Raw genomic sequence first — 18,730 nt, forward strand, 5'->3', positions numbered from 1 at the left:
CATATATTACTTAATACAGCATAATAGGTACCATATATTACTTAATACAGTATAATGGGCCCCATATACGACTTCATACAGTATAATGGGCTTAATATGACTTCATACAGTATAATGGGTCCCATATATGATTTCATACAGTACAATGGGCCCAATATATTACTTCATACAGTATAATGGGGCCCATATATGACTTCATACAGTATAATGGGCCCAATATATTACTTCATACAGTATAATGGGCCCAATATATTACTTCATACAGCATAATAGGCACCATATATTGCTTAATACAGTATAATGGGCCCCATATATGACTTCATACAGTATAATGGGCCCCATATATGACTTCATACAGTATAATGGGCCCCATATTTTACTTCATACAGCATAATAGGCACCATATATTACTTCATACAGTATAATGGGCCCCATATATTACTGCATACAGCACAATGGGCCCCATATATGACTTCCTACAGCATAATGGGCCCCATATATTACTTCATACAGTATAATGGGCCCCATATATGACTTCATACAGTATAATGGGCCCCATATATTACTTCATACAGAATAATAGGCACCATATATTACTTCATACAGCATAATGGGCCCCATATATTACTGCATACAGCATAAAGGGCACCATATATTACTTCATACAGCATAATGGGCCCCATATATTACTTCATACAGTATAATGGGCCCCATATATTACCGCATACAGTATAATGGGCCCCATATATTACTTCATACAGTATAATGGGCCCCATATATTACTTCATACAGCATAATGGGCCCCATATATTACTTCATACAGTATAATGGGCCCCATATATTACTTCATACAGCATAATAGGCACCATATATTACTTAATACAGAATAATAGGCACCATATATTACTTCATACAGTATGAGCCCCATATATTACTGTATACAGTATAATGGGCCCCAAATATTATTTCATACGGCATAATGGGTCCCATATATTACTTCTTAAAGTATAATGGGCCCCATATATTACTTCATACAGTATAATGGGCCCCATATATTACTTCATACAGTATAATGGGCACCATATGTTACATATTACTTCATACAGCATAATGGGCACCATATATTACTGCATACAGTATAATGGGCCCCATATATTACTGCATACAGCATAATGGGCCCCATCTATGACTTCATACAGCATAACGGGCCCCTATATATTACTTTGTACAGTATAATGGGCACCATATATTACTGTATACAGTATAATGGGCACCATATATTAGTTCATACAGCATAATGGGCACCATATATTACTTCTTACAGTATAATGGGCCCCATATATTACTTCATACAGTATAATGGGCCCCATATATTACTTCATACAGTATAATGGTCCCCATATATTACTTTATACAGTATTATGAGCACCATATATTACTGCATACAGTATAATGGGCAACATATATTACCTCATACAGTATAATGGGCCCCATATATTACTTCGTACAGTATAATGGGCCCCATATATTACTTCATACAACATAATAGGCACCATATATTACTTCATACAGTATAATGGGCCCCATATATGACTTCATACAGTATAATGGGCCCAATATATTACTTCATACAGTATAATGGGCCCCATATATTACTTCGTACAGTATAATGGGCCCCATATATGACTTCATACAGTATAATGGGCCCAATATATTACTTCATACAGTACAATGGGCCCCATATATGACTTCATACAGTATAATGGGCCCAATATATTACTTCATAAAGTATAATGGGCCCCATATATTACTTCATGCAGCATAATAGACACCATAAATTACTTCATACTGTATAATGGGCCCAATATATTACTTCATACAATATAATGGGCCCAATATATTACTTCATATAATGGGCCCCATATATTACTTCACACAGCATAATAGGCACCATATATTACTTCATACAACATAATAGGCACCATATATTACTTCATACAGTATAATGGGCCCCATATATGACTTCATACTGTATAATGGGTCCCATATATGACTTCATACAGTATAATGGGTCCCATATATAACTTCATACAGTATAATGGGCCACATATATTACTTCATACAGTATAATGGGTGCCATATATTACTTCGTACAGTATAATGGGTCCCATATATTCATGCAACATAATAGGCACCATATATTACTTAATACAGTATAATGGGCCCCATGTATGACTTCATACAGTATAATGGGCCCAATATATTACTTCATACAGTATAATGGGCCCCATATAAGACTTCATACAGTATAATGGGCCCAATATATTACTTCATACAGTATAATGGGCCCCATATATTACTTCATACAGTATAATGGGCCCAATATATTACTTCATACAGTATAATGGGCCCCATATATGACTTCATACAGCATAATAGGCACCATAAATTACTTAATACAGTATAATGGGCCCCATATATTACTTCATACAGTATAATGGGCCCAATATATTACTTCATACAATATAATGGGCCCCATATATTACTTCACACAGCATAATAGGCACCATATATTACTTCATACAACATAATAGGCACCATATATTACTTCATACAGTATAATGGGCCCCATATATGACTTCATACAGTGTAATGGGCCCAATATATTACTTCATACAGTATAATGGGTCCCATATATGACCATACAGTACAATGGACCCAATATATTACTTCATACAGTATAATGGGGCCCATATATGACTTCATACAGTATAATGGGCCCAATATATTACTTCATACAGTATAATGGGCCCCATATATTACTTCATACAGCATAATAGGCACCATATATTGCTTAATACAATGTAATGGGCCCCATATATGACTTCATACAGTATAATGGGCCCAATATATTACTTCATACAGTATAATGGGCCCCATATATTACTTCATACAGTATAATGGGCCCCATATATTACTTCGTACAGTATAATGGGCCCCATATATGACTTCATACAATATAATGGGCCCAATATATTACTTCATACAGTATAATGGGCCCCATATATGACTTCATACAGTATAATGGGCCCAATATATTACTTCATAAAGAATAATGGGCCCCATATATTACTTTATGCAGCATAATAGACACCATAAATTACTTCATACAGTATAATGTGCCCAATATATTACTTCATACAATAAAATGGGCCCAATATATTACTTCATACAATATAATGAGCCCCATATATTACTTCACACAGCATAATAGGCACCATATATTACTTCATACAACATAATAGGCACCATATATTACTTCATACAGTATAATGGGCCCCATATATGACTTCATACAGTGTAATGGGCCCAATATATTACTTCATACAGTATAATGGGTCCCATATATGACCATACAGTACAATGGACCAAATATATTACTTCATACAGTATAATGGGGCCCATATATGACTTCATACAGTATAATGGGCCCAATATATTACTTCATACAGTATAATGGGCCCCATATATTACTTCATACAGCATAATAGGCACCATATATTGCTTAATACAGTGTAATGGGCCCCATATATGACTTCATACAGTATAATGGGCCCAATATATTACTTCATACAGTATAATGGGCCCCATATATTACTTCATACAGTATAATGGGCCCCATATATTACTTCGTACAGTATAATGGGCCCCATATATTACTTCATACAACATAATAGGCACCATATATTACTTCATACAGTATAATGGGCCTCATATATGACTTCATACAGTATAATGAGCCCAATATATTACTTCATACAGTATAATGGGCCCCATATATTACTTCGTACAGTATAATGGGCCCCATATATGACTTCATACAGTATAATGGGCCCAATATATTACTTCATACAGTATAATGGGCCCCATATATGACTTCATACAGTATAATGGGCCCAATATATTACTTCATACAGTATAATGGGCCCCATATATTACTTCATGCAGCATAATAGGCACCATAAATTACTTCATACAATATAATGGGCCCCATATATTACTTCACACAGCATAATAGGCACCATATATTACTTCATACAACATAATAGGCACCATATATTACTTCATACAGTATAATGGGCCCCATATATGACTTCATACAGTATAATGGTCCCAATATATTACTTCATACAGTATAATGGGTCCCATATATGACTTCATACAGTATAATGGGTCCCATATATGACTTCATACAGTATAATGGGCCCCATATATTACTTCATACAGCATAATAGGCACCATATATTACTTGATACAGTATAATAGGCCCCATATATGACTTCATACAGTATAATGGGCCCCATATATTACTTCATACAACATAGTAGGCACCATATATTACTTATTACAGTATAATGGGCCCCATATATGACTTTATACAGTATAATGGGCCCAATATATTCATACAGTATAATGGGCCCCATATATTACTTCGTACAGTATAATGGGCCCCATATATTACTTCATAACAACATAATAGGCACCATATATTACTTAATACTGTATAATGGGCCCCATATATGACTTTATACAGTATAATGGGCCCAATATATTACTTCATACAGTATAATGGGCCCAATATATTACTTCATACAGTATAATGGGCCCCATATATTACGTCATACAGCATAATAGGCACCATATATTACTTAATACAGCATAATAGGTACCATATATTACTTAATACAGTATAATGGGCCCCATATATGACTTCATACAGTATAATGGGCTTAATATATTACTTCATACAGTATAATGGGTCCTATATATGATTTCATACAGTACAATGGGTCCAATATATTACTTCATACAGTATAATGGGGCCCATATATGACTTCATACAGTATAATGGGCCCAGTATATTACTTCATACAGTATAATGGGCCCCATATTTTACTTCATACAGCATAATAGGCACCATATATTACTTCATACAGTATAATGGGCACCATATATTACTGCATACAGCATAATGGGCCCCATATATGACTTCCTACAGCATAATGGGCCCCATATATTACTTCATACAGTATAATGGGCCCCATATATGACTTCATACAGTATAATGGGCCCCATATATTACTTCATACAGAATAATAGGCACCATATATTACTGCATACAGCATAATGGGCCCCATATATTACTGAATACAGCATAAAGGGCACCATATATTACTTCATACAGCATAATGGGCCCCATATATTACTTCATACAGTATAATGGGCCCCATATATTACTTCATACAGTATAATGGGCCCCATATATTACTTCATACAGCATAATGGGCCCCATATATTACTTCATACAGTATAATGGGCACCATATATTACTTCATACAGCATATTAGGCACCATATATTACTTTATACAGAATAATAGGCACCATATATTACTTCATACAGTATAATGAGCCCCATATATTACTGTATACAGTATAATGGGCCCCAAGTATTATTTCATATGGCATAATGGGTCCCATATATTACTTCTTAAAGTATAATGGGCCCCATATATTACTTCATACAGTATAATGGGCCCCATATATTACTTCATACAGTATAATGGGCACCATATGTTACATATTACTTCATACAGCATAATGGGCACCATATATTACTGCATACAGTATAATGGGCCCCATATATTACTGCAGACAGCATAATGGGCCCCATCTATGACTTCATACAGCATAGCGGGCCCCTATATATTACTTTGTACAGTATAATGGGCACCATATATTACTGTATACAGTATAATGGGCACCATATATTAGTTCATACAGCATACTGGGCACCATATATTACTTCATACAGTATAATGAGCCCCATATATTACTGTATACAGTATAATGGGCCCCAAATATTATTTTATGCAGCATAATGGGCCCCATATATTACTTCTTACAGTATAATGGGCCCCATATATTTCTTCATACAGTATAATGGGCCCCATATATTACTTCATACAGGATAATGGACCCCATATATTACTTTATACAGTATTATGAGCACCATATATTACTGCATACAGTATAATGGGCAACATATATTACTTCATACAGCATAATGGGCACCATGTATTACTGCATACAGTATAATGGGCACCATATATTACTTCATACAGCATAATGGGCACCATATATTACTTCATACAGTGTAATGGGCCCCATATAATTCTTCTACCCAAACCCCGCTGTTCTGGTTTCCTCAGTGTAGTCTGATCCTCCGCAGTGCTTGGCACAGGGACATCGTTAACTTTACCTATATATTTGTCCACTTGGACTGATAGTAATAGTGATTTGTTTGCACCCTGTTGTCTGGCGCTGGCCCACTTTATGGGGGTGCTCAGGGCATATGATTATACACCAGTAAAAAGTATGAGAGGCTCAATGTGACCAGTGCCACCTAGTTTCCTATCCCTCTTATTCGACTGGTACTGTGGGCACACTGACTGGTACTGAGGAAAAGAAATAAAGAACAGAGAGAGAAAGAAATAGGGGAAAGAAAAAAATAACAGAGAAAGAAAGAAGAAGAAAAGAAACAGAGAGAACGATTCTATAAAGTTACTATAGCAGCCCAGCTCCCACTGTAGTGCCCACCTGAGCCTCCCGATGCAGGACATATCATGATCCGCTCACATGGCCGGCATGCCCGAGTCCAAGGCGATCCTGCTGTCCGTGCTGTTGGGGGAGGACACGGTGATGGATCTGAAGCATTCCCTGAAGTGCCTCAATGGTTCCGTCACAATCTCCTCCCGAAATTACCTCATTTCCAGTCAGCTTCTAGCACGTCACTTCCGGTTGAATGTCACGTGCGAATTTTAAAGTGCTCCTTGGGGCTACGCCGTGTACTCCTGTGTCCGCGGGAAAAGTAAGCTCCCAGCCGGGGCAGTGGTGCAGAATCTCTCTCAAAATCGGGACTGTCCCGCTGGGAGGTATGAATGCTCCCCACCATACACCTTGTACACGTATGGCTCCGCATACATCATACACACACGGTTCTGCTTTTCATGTCTCGTACACACACGGCTCCGTTCTGTACACCTCGCACACACACGGCTCCACTCAGTAAACACATGGCTCCACTCCGTAAACCTCGTACACATGCGGCTCTGCTCCGTACACCTTGTACACATGTGGCCACGCTCTGTAAACCTTGTACACAAATGGCTCCACTCCATAAACCTTGTACACATGCAGCTTTGCTCCGTACACACGCGGTTCCGCTCCATACACCTCACACACACGTGGCTCCGCTCCATACACACACGTGTGACTCTGCTCCATACACCTCGTACACGTGCGGCTCTGCTCCGTACACCTTGCACATGCGCTGCTCTGTACACCTCACAGACGCACTGCTCCGCTCCGTACACCTCGCACATGCACTGTTCCGCTCCACGTACACACACGGCTCCGCTCCACGTACACACACGGCTCCGCTCCCTACACACATACGGCTCCGCTCCGTACACATCTCTGCTCCGTACACCTCGTACACACGCGGCTCCGCTCCTTACACCTCGTACACACACGGCTCCGCTCCGTACACCTCGTACACACACGCATCCGCTCCGTGTACACACAGCTCCACTCTGTACACATCTCTGCTCCGTACACCTCGTACACATGCAGCTGTGCTCCGTACACCTTGTTGTCATATGGTGGCTCAGGGTGTGGTAGTATGGCAGCTCAGGGTGTGGTCTTGTGGCTGCTCAGGGTGTGGTAATATGGCTGTTCAGTGTGTGATAGTATGGCAGCTCAGGGTGTGGTGACGTGGCTGCTCAGGGTGGGGTAATATGGCGACTCAGGGTGTGGCCACGTGACAGCTCAGGTGTGGCCACGTGGCGGCTCAGGTGGGATACATGGGTAGCTCAGGGTGTGGTCACATGGTGGCTCAGGTTGTGGTAATATGGCAGCTCAGGGTGTGGCCATCGTGGTGTCTCGGTGGGGTCATGTGGTGGTTCAGGGTGTGGTCACGTGGCAGCTCATGTGGGGTCATGTGGCGGCTCAGGGTGTGGTCATGTGGCAGCTCAGGGTGTGGTCATCGTGATGGCTCAGGGTGTGGCCACGTGGAAGCCCAGGGTGTGGTCACGTGGCGGCTCAGGGTGTGGTCACGTGGTGTGCTCTACATGTCGGCAAATGTCAGTAATTGCTCCAGGCCTGCCTGCATGTCTGACATCCAGCTCTGTACTGGTGCTATCGGTGTCAGAGGCTAATTACAGCCGCTACTCTCAGTGCTGTGATCGGTGACTGTAATTTATTCTATTATTTCTAAACACTGTTTTTTGGTGATTACTTTGTATCTCCATTCATACTGCACCAACACACACACGATACACAATTTGAAAGGTAAACTTGCCCCCTTCAGCAAGAAAATAGCCAAACAAACCACATATCCATGATTTGATCACAAAATACAGTTTAAACATTCATTTTCATAAACCTGCAATAAGGAAAAATGACCTGCAGGTGGCACCACAGTACCCCAAAGCACACTACCACAAAGCTGCTTACAGACATAACAAACAAATCCCAACATTTGCCTTGGGGGCTTTCCAGCTTGCCAAACTGCTTGCCCAGCCTATTTTAGCCAAATTCAAGGATTGCACACTTCACTGCAAGTGAGTCACATATGCAAACACATTTGTAAACATGCACTGCCTATTGAATTGTACACTTGCTCCGTTCATACTCCACCCACACAAACAAATGATACACCATTTGAAAGGTCAAATTACCTGCAGGTGGCAGCACACTCCCACAAAGCTGCTTACAGACATCACAAGCAAATCCAAACATTTGCCTTTGGGTCTTTCCAGCTTGCTCAAGTGCTTGCCTAGCCTATTTCAGGCACATTGGAGGATTGTACATGTCACTGCAGGTGAGTCACATATGAAAACACGTTTGTATACATGCACTGCTTTTTCGGTGATTACTTCGCCCCACACACAAATGGCGAATCACATGCAAACACATTTGTAAACATGCACCGCTTTTTCGCTGATTACTTTGCCCCACACACACGATACACCATTTGAAAGGTAAACTTGCTCCCTTCAGCAAGAAAAGAGCCAAACAAACCACACATTCATGATTTGATCACAAAATACAGCTTAAATATTCATTTTCATAAACCTGCAAAAAGACACAATGACCTGCAGGTGGCATCTCAACCAAACAACTTATCCAACCAATTTATTGTATTACCAATCTACATATATAAATACCTGTCTGTGTTCATCATCTCATGAAATTCATTTACATTTGACCAGCTTGCTTTCTCTGAAATTGTCTGCTCCCCCGACGACCAATGTGCGAAAATTTTGCATGGGCCAAGATAGTTGCTCCAAATTTAAAAAATTTCAACTTTAACGTGGCTTCTAGGTACACATGAATTGGCCAATTTATGTGTTAAGCATTCTCAATTTTTCATATTTCTAATGCAGTTATGCAGTTCAATTTTCATATTTCATGTTTGCAAGCTATGGCGCTACAGAATGCTGCCTTATTTGATTGTTATTGCTCCAGGCATACCTGACTGACAGCCAGCTCTGTACTGGTGCTACCAATGTCAGGGTGTGATTACTGCTGCTGATCTCAGTGCTGTGATCGGTGACTATAATTGCTCCAGGCACTCCTGCATGACTGACAGCCAGCAGCTTCTGGGAGAAATAGCGTTCATTTTCCCCTTGGTTCTGCACTTTCAGTACAGAGGCCAGGCATCTTCTTAACACTATTATCCTGCAGATTAACTCTATAGCTGCAGGTTAATGGTGCTATCAGACCTAAGAGGTTCCCTTGAAATGCTGTAGTTATAGGATACGTCAGAGGTAAATGCTGTGGATTTCTTTCATTGTGTGACAATAAATACACAGATAAAGGTTTAGGAATATCCGCAATTGGCGTACCCCAATGTGAAGTTCTTCATGTCTTCGTGTAGTATGGGCAGCCCTTAAGCTTCTATCCAATTCATACAAAGCCCTAATTGGATAAAAGATGATAAAATGTAGCCCTACTGTAAAATAAGAGGATATAAAAAAAAGTTAAGTCGACAATGAGGTGTTATTTTGCTTTCATACATAAACCTTTTTTGATTGTCAGTTTTCCCGACCTTTTCTTTGAGGACAGTTTGAATTTACCGTTGTCATAGCTACAATGTCTGCACTCCGCATAATTGTGTACTTGATGCACTACTTCTTGCTCAAAAGATTTTCCTGTTGCTTCATAAATAAAATGTATTAATCCATCAGCATACACAAAGTTCATTGTTCAAATGTACAACTGTATAGAATGAGCTGAGCTTTACCGTATTTTTCAGACTATAAGATTCATCGGACCATAAGATGCACCTCAAATTTTCAGAAGGAGAGTGGGGAAAAAAATTAATGCGTCAAATGGGGGTCTGTCTTACAGTCCTGAATTCAGCTTACTCTGGGGGGATCAGCAGCGCTGGTGGAACGGAGTCGCAGGGGTGTTTAGTGATCAGGCGATATGACCCAGACTGGTGCGGCAGTGCTTGGTGGTGCAGGGGCTCCGCCAACATTTTTTGAAAGCCTGGAGCCCCCCTCCCCCGCACATTCATTGCTGCGATGCAGTGGTCTCTGGGAAATCCCATCCCAAGGTTGTTGCGGAAGGCTCAGTGGTGCGGGGGGCTCCGGTGACATTTTGTGAAAGCCCGTAGCGCCCGCACATCCATTGCTGCAATGCGGTGGTCTCTGGGAAATTCCATCCCAAGGCTGGGACAGCAGGCTCGGTGGTGCGCAGGGCTCCGCACTTCCATTGCCTTGATGCTGTGGCCTCCGGGAAAATGGCCGCCAGAGGTGGCGCATGCCCAGATTGAGATCTCGGCAACACATGCACTGCCTCTGGAAGCCAAAGCATCAAGGCAATGGAAGTGTGCAGGCTCCGGGCATTCACAAAATGTCGCTGGAGTTCCCCGCACCACTAAGCACCACCGAACCTGGGAGTGAGATCATCGCCCTGCAGCGTTGGACCACAGGAAGAATCGCCCGACTCCTGCTGCCACCTCGCTAATTGTAAGTACGGTTTATTCCAACAATAAGACGCACCCCCGTTTAACCCCAAATTTTTTGGGGAAAAAATGCATCTTATAGTTTGAAAAATAAGGTAAATTCGGGCTCTGCCAACTCAAATGTTACACTGCTCCTCTGCCATGATTACAAAGCACATACAGCAGGGATCTTGATATATAGATGGCCTAGCCAAGAAAAATCTACCGGCCTGATTTAGCAAAGCGTTCTCGCCAGAATTCTAGCATAAATTGTTTGAAAAGTCACAAACTTTAGGCATTTTTATGACAGTTTTTCCCAACTCTTGACAGAGTGGGCAGAGCTGGGATGGGATAACAGCACAGTAGGGGAGGGATGCCATAGCTTGTCTAATTCATGACCAGCTGTGGCATTTCCTAAACCAGAAATCCTACTCCAGTTCCTGACAGAAGTAAGAGTTCTGGCGTAGCAAATGGAGGTGTTCGCTAATTGTCAGATGTTCCAGATTCATGAAGAGCGTCTCCCCCTGCACATGTCACACAATTGCATGGTGGCCATGGGCTACCATGGCAGCCGTGGACCTATTGAACGCTCCCATTGCTGCCATCTTGGAGCTTCTATGAAGCTCAGCTCATAGCTGGTCTTCATATGTGATCATTATTTATTCTATTAAAGCATTGCAATATGCAGCACAGACCAATATGCAGTACAGACAATTGTTAATTCCAAAAAGAGGGAAGAATAGGAAGCATTTAAGGAAACCAGGATGGATGAACACAGAACTTAAGCACAGGCTAAAAAGGAAGAAAGAAATGTTTATAAAATGGAAACAGGGAGGCATATCTTAAGAAGAATAAATGCTGTCTGCAGAACTTGCAGGGCACAAATCAGATTACTAAAGCTGACAATGAATTGAGGCTTGCAAGAGACGTCAAAAGCACTAATAAAGGATTTTGGGGATATGTCAAAAGTAAAAGAAAAGTCAAAAATGCTATAGGATTTTTACAGGATGACAATGATGAAATGGTAAGACAGGATGTTGAGAAGGTCGAACTTTTAAATTCCTATTTTGCATCTGTTATCTCTCAGGAAATTTCCTTCTATGACAGAATCACTGATTGGGTTGATCAGGGAAAGGCTGTAGATATAGTATATCGACTTCAGCAAAGCATTTGACAAAGTATCTCACAAAATCCTTATTGAAAAAATGGCTAAGTATGGAATGGACAAGGCAACTGTTAGGTGGATTCATAACTGACTTAGTGATCGGACCCAAAGAGTGGTCGTAAATGGCTGCACATCCAGTTGGAAGAATGTCTCAAGTGGGGTACCACAGGGCTCTCCTGGGCCCTGTATTGTTCAACATCTTTATCAACGATTTAGATGAAGGAACTGAGGGTAAACTGATTAAATTTGCTGATGACACAAAGCTAGGAGGGATAGCTAATACTAGAGAAGAGAGAGAGGATTCAAAAAGATATAAATAAACTGGAGCAGTGGGCAGCAACTAACAGAATGGTTTTTAACAGGGAAAAATGCAAAGTACTACATCTGGGCAATAAAAATGAAAAAGCATATACAGAATGGGAGGAATAGGGCTAAGCAACAGCACATGTGAAAAAGACTTGGGTATACTAATAGATCACAGACTGAATATGAGTCAACAGTGTGATGCAGAAGCAAGAAAGACAAATGCAAATCTAGGATGTATTAACAGACGTATACAGTCTAGGTCACGTGAAGTCATTATTGCCCTCTACTCCTCTTTGGTCAGACCTCATCTGAAATACTGTGTCCAGTTTTGGGCACCACATTTTAAAAAAGATATCAACAAACTGGAGCAAGTTCAGAAAAGAGCGACCAGAATGGTGACCGATCTGCAAACCCTGTCTTATGAGGAAAGGTTGCAGGATTTGGGAACGTTTAGCTTGCAGAAGAGAAGACTGAGAGGAGACTTAATAGCTGTCTACAAATATCTCAAGGGCTGTCACATTGTAGAAGGATCATCTTTATTCTCATTTGCACAAGGAAAGACTAGACGCAATGGGATGAAACTGAATGGGAGGAGACACAGATTAGATATTAGAAAAAACTTTTTGACAAAGTGATCAATGAGTGGAACAGGCTGCCACGGGAGGTGGCGAGTTCTCCTTCAATAGAAGTCTTCAAACAGAGGCTGGACAGACATCTGTCTGGGATGATTTAGCGAATCCTGCTTTGAGCAGGGGGTTGGACCAGATGGCCCAGGAGGTCCCTTCCAACTCTATGACCATCTAACAATTGCAGATTTAAATCCTCCAAGGTGACTAATTGGTAAAAACGTAACGGTTTAAATTGTCTCCCGTTTTCCCAATATGAAAATTAAGACGTTAACGATGCAACTGTAAAAGTTTGATTTCTGAAAATTTTAAATTAATCAACCCATATTGTAAACATAATAAAGAAATAAAATTGAAAGACCTGAATTGCCATTTTTCAATCAACACACATCCCAAAATAAAAGCATGCAATAAAAAGCGATCAAAATATTGTACACATTCCAAAATGGTATCAATACAAATGACAGCTCACTATACAAAAAAACAGGTACTCATGTCTCAGAAAAAAGGTGACACCAACTAAATTTATGTTTATATAGTTCTATATAAGTTTGGTTTCACCATAATCAGTCTGCCCTGTACAGTCAAGTTCTTTTTACCACACAGTGAACACTGAGGACATGAAGCATATAATCAGCAATTCTGTTTTTTCACCATATAAAATGGATTTGGTAAACACATACCACCTGAGGGTGTGTGCACACGTTGTGGATTTTGCTGCGGATCCACAACGGATTTGGCTCTTCGGATCCGCAGCAGTACCGCAGGCATTGTACAGTACAATGCAAAGCAATGGGATTTCAAAACCGCAGTGCAGATGCTGCGGATTTTTCCGCGGTTTTAAATCCGCAGCATGTCAATTCTTTCTGCGGATTCCGCAGCGGTTTGACACCTGTTCCATTGTCCAGGTGTGAAACCGCAGGGGAAAACCGCAGGCAAATCCGCAGATAAACCACAGGTTACTTTACCTGCGGTTTTACCTGCAAATCCGGGTGGAAAAATCCGCAGCTGAATCCGCACTGTGTGCACTCACCCTAAGGCCCTGAGAAGAAAACTTTGCAGTCCATATGGCCATTAGCCCCTAGTTGAAACCCAACAGTCACTTCTGGGGTTGTTGCATTGTTCTGCCAGTTCTGGTCATAATAAGCCATGGATTGGGCCTATAAATAAGTCATGCAAAAAATATGTTCTGAAAACCCACTGGCTTCATTACTTTTGAGCCTTAGGCTATGTTCACACATTGCATTTTTGCTGCGTTTTTTATGCTGATTTTTAATGCAAATTTTAAGTTGTGTTTTAGAGTACCAGCAAAAGCTACAATTTTAGAAATCTCATGCACACACCCCTTTTTTCCTTACTGAATTGGAAAACTGCTGCGTTTTTGAAAACTACAGCATGTCACTTCTTTCAGCATTTTTTCAATGTTTTTCACCCATAGAAAGCAATGAGTAGGTGCAAAAACGCAGGTATCAGGTTTTGCTGTGTTTTTAGTGAAAAAGCCGGTAAAGCAGTATGTGAAACCTATTTATTTTTGTGATTTCTCCCCAAGTGTAAACCATAATGTCTTGGTCTCCTCACCTGAGAAAAGCAGATAGGATAGTACAGTTTAATTAAATTAGTCATAGGTGTAAAGTTAACATTGGTGGACGAAGGTGTGAAATTGAACAATACCTAACCAAGTCAAAGGTCAACCAAAGTGTGAAAGTAAACAGTGTCCTACAAACTCAAGGAACTGCCAGTATCTTAGGTAATCTATTCCCAACCAATTCACCTCCCCCGCTGTTATATTTGTAATTGTGTATTTTTTCATGAACTCCTATGATAGTCACTATTTTTTCTGATACAAAAATCTTTTTTTCAGTAAATAGTTTGATCAATTTGCCCTTTTTTCCCAAAATGTTTTTATGTTTTCACATATTTCTTACATTGGTGACCTAACACCTTGCATTGTTCATGCTTCTGTGATGGAAGCAAAGCTGAACTTTGGGATCCTGAAAAACACAGCAAAAAATAACAAAGCAAAACCAGCTTTTTGTAAGCAGCTTCTTTACTGCCAAGAGTGCAGGGTTTACCTGCAGCAAAACAAAAACTTAACGTGTGAACATGGCCAGGCAATAGATTGCATGCTAAGTAGGGTATTTCTGGATGAAACTGTATAATAAATGTTGGAGTGCATTTCCTCAGTTACACATGTGGTCAAAATTGTTGATGCCCCTCGTTTAGTGACAGAAAAACCCACAATGGTCACAGAATTAACTTGTATCTGACAAAAGTAATAATTAAAAATCTATGAAAATGAACAAATGAAAGTCAGACTTTGCTTTTCAACCATGCTTCCACAGAATAAAAAAAACAACAAAACTCATGACAAAAAGGACATGTTAAATCAAGGTGTATGTCCACTAATTAGCATCACAGGTGACTACAACCTTGGAATCAGTGAGTGGCCTGTATAGAGGGCTACAGATACTCACTCTGCTGTTTGGTGACGTGGTGTGTATCACACTCAACATGGACCAGAGGAAGCAAAGGAAAGAGTTGTCTCAGGAGATTAGAATGAAAATTATAGACAAACATGTTAAAGATAAAAGTTATAAGACCATCTCCAAGCAGCTTGATGTTTCTGTGACTACAGTTGCACATATTATTCAGAAATTTAAGCTCCATGGGACTGTAGCTAACCTTCCTGGACGTGGCTGCAGGAAGAAAATTGATGACAAATCAAAGAGACGGATAATACGAATGATAACAAAAGAGCCAGAAAAACTTCTAAACAGATTAAAGGTGAACTTCAAGCTCAAGGAACATCAGTGTCAGATCGTACCATCCGTTGTTGTATGAGCCAAAGTGGACTTCATGGGAAACATCCACCGAGGACACCATTGTTGAAAAAAATCATAAAAAAGCCAGACTGGAATTTGCCAAACTACATGTTGACAAGCCACAAAGCTTCTGGGAGAATGTCCTATTGACACATGAGACAAAAATGGAACTTTTTGGCAAGGCACATCAGCTCTATCTTCAGAGTTGGAAAAATGAAGCATATCAAAAAAAGAACACTGTCCCTACTGTGAAACATGGAGGAGTCTCTTAAGTTCTGGGGCTGCTTTGCTGCATCTGGCACAGGGTGTCTAGAATCTGTGCAGGGTACAATGAAATCTCAAGACTATCAAGGGATTCTAGAGAGAAATGTGGTGTCCAGTGTCAGAAAGCTTGGTCTAAGTCGCAGGACATGGGTCTTGCAACAGGATATTGGCCCAAAACACACAGCTAAAAATACCCAAGAATGGCTAAGAGGAAAACATTGGACTATTCTGAAGTGGCCTTCTATGAGCCTTGACCTAAATCCTATTGAGCATCTTTGGAAAGAGCTGAAACATGCCATGTGGAAAAGGCAGCCTTCAAACAAGAGACAACTGGAGCAGTTTGCTCTTGAGGAGTGGGCCAAAATACCTGTTGAGAGGTGCAGGAGTCTCATTAAGGGCTCATACTCACTTGCGAAAGACTCGCACGATTCTCGTTCTAGTGTCTCGCATGAAAACCTGGCACTGCTGCCGGCACTTTGACCGGAGCGTGCGGCTACATGTATTTCTATGTAGCCGCACGCTCCAGTGCCGGGGCAGTGCCAGGTTTTCATGCGAGAGACTGGCGTGAGATTTGTGCAAGTCTCTCGCAAGTGAGTATGAGCCTTAACAGTTACAGGTATCGTTTGATTACAGTGATTGCCTCAAAAGGTTGTGCAAGAAAATATTAAGTTAAGGGTACCATCATTTGTGTTCAGGCCTATTTCATGAGTTTTATTTTGTTTAAATTCTCTGGAAGCATGGATGAAAAGCAATGTCTGACTTTCATTTGTTCATTTTCATAGATTTTTTTATTTATTATTACCTTTGTCAGATTCAAGTTATGTCTGTGACCATTATGGGTTTTACACTGTCATTAAACGAGGGGTACCAACAATTTTAACTACGTGTGTGTGTATATATATATATAGTGTATGAAAAATATGGTAAATTATGTATTTGTGATTAAAAAAATGCTGCGGGTGCTCCTGGGTGTCCGGCGCGGCTGAGGTGTGTGGTGGTGCTGCCCGGTGCTGCTGCGGGTGTCTCCGGTGCTGAGATCTCATCTCCCGAGATCTTGGTGCCGAGATCTCCATCTTCCGAGAGTCCACTGCACAGGAAACCATGGAACTGGCTGGAGCTCTGACCTTTCACAAAATGTTGGCAGAGCCCACCGCGGCACCAGAGACACCCGCAGCCGCACCGGGAGGCACCGCTGGACACCCCTACAGTGCCGGACACCGAAAAATCATAATCCGAAAAGTACGATATCAGCAAAAATCAACTTTTACTTTGCTGTTTAGAGCAGAAAGCAGTGACATTCACGCAGAGTGAAACAGTAAGGCCGGCATCACACTATAGAGAAATATAGACGAGTGCTATGCGAGAAAAATCGCATAGCACTCGGACCAATTTTAATCTATGGGGCAGCTCCCATCATCCGTTTTTTTCTCGGCCGTATTATACGTGTGAGAGAAATCACAGCATGCTGCAATTTGCACCGTGCTACGGCGGAGACTTGCCAATGCAAGTCTATGGGAGCAAGAAAAAAACGGATTACACACGGTCCATGCGTGTGACTTGCGAGAAATAAGCACCGGTGTACTTAGAAAAGCCGGTGTACAGTAAATTCACACTGACAGCTTACAATAGAATACTTGTATGTATACACATAGTATAGATATATATATACAGTATATATCTAATATATAATTACCTTGTAATGTCTTCACATCATGTTCCGTCCGGATATGTCCGGATCCCAGAATTCCAAGCGGCGGAAGTTCACCAAGTGATGGGTGTCTCAATATGGAAACTGCTGGTGGTACCAGCCTCTTGCGCGGTACCACCAGTGGAACACTGTCACATCACACACACACACACTGCATACGCCATACACACCACACACAAACACTCACTGTATATGCCTTATGCACTAGACACACACACTGTATAAACCGTACGCAGCCTCTTGCGCGGTACCACCAGCGTAACACCGTCGCGAACACGCCGCTGCCGGAATCAGCCGAATGATTCACTGACCGCCGCCATCTTCGTACAGGAGGAGCGCATGTGCAGTTTTAGTGTGACCACCACTAACTGCACAAAGATGGCGGTGGTCTGTTTTACTGCGCCTGCATGAATTCCACAGGTGCAGTGAATCATTTGGCTGATCCCGGCAGCGGAGACAGCTCAAGCGAGAGAACACATGAGGGAAGAAGACAGCACAGTGGTGGAGAGAGAGAGCAGACAAGAGGGAGAGCACATGGGGTACACAGGTCAAAGAAGAGATGACATGAGAGAAGACAGCATATGGGGGAGAGAGAAAGCTCACAGGGGTGAGAAAGACAGAGCACTGGGTGGAGACACCTCAAATGGGACAGCACATGAGGGGAGAACACAGTACAGGAAGGAGAGAGGCAGCAGACAAGCGGGATAGCACATGGGGTAGAGAGGTCAAAGAAGAGAGCACAGACGGGAGAAGTCAGCACATGGGGA

The sequence above is a fragment of the Dendrobates tinctorius genome, unplaced genomic scaffold (genome assembly GCF_039654945.1).
Source record: "Dendrobates tinctorius isolate UK_male_01 unplaced genomic scaffold, ASM3965494v1 ptg000003l, whole genome shotgun sequence".
Classification (NCBI taxonomy): Eukaryota; Metazoa; Chordata; class Amphibia; order Anura; family Dendrobatidae; genus Dendrobates; species Dendrobates tinctorius.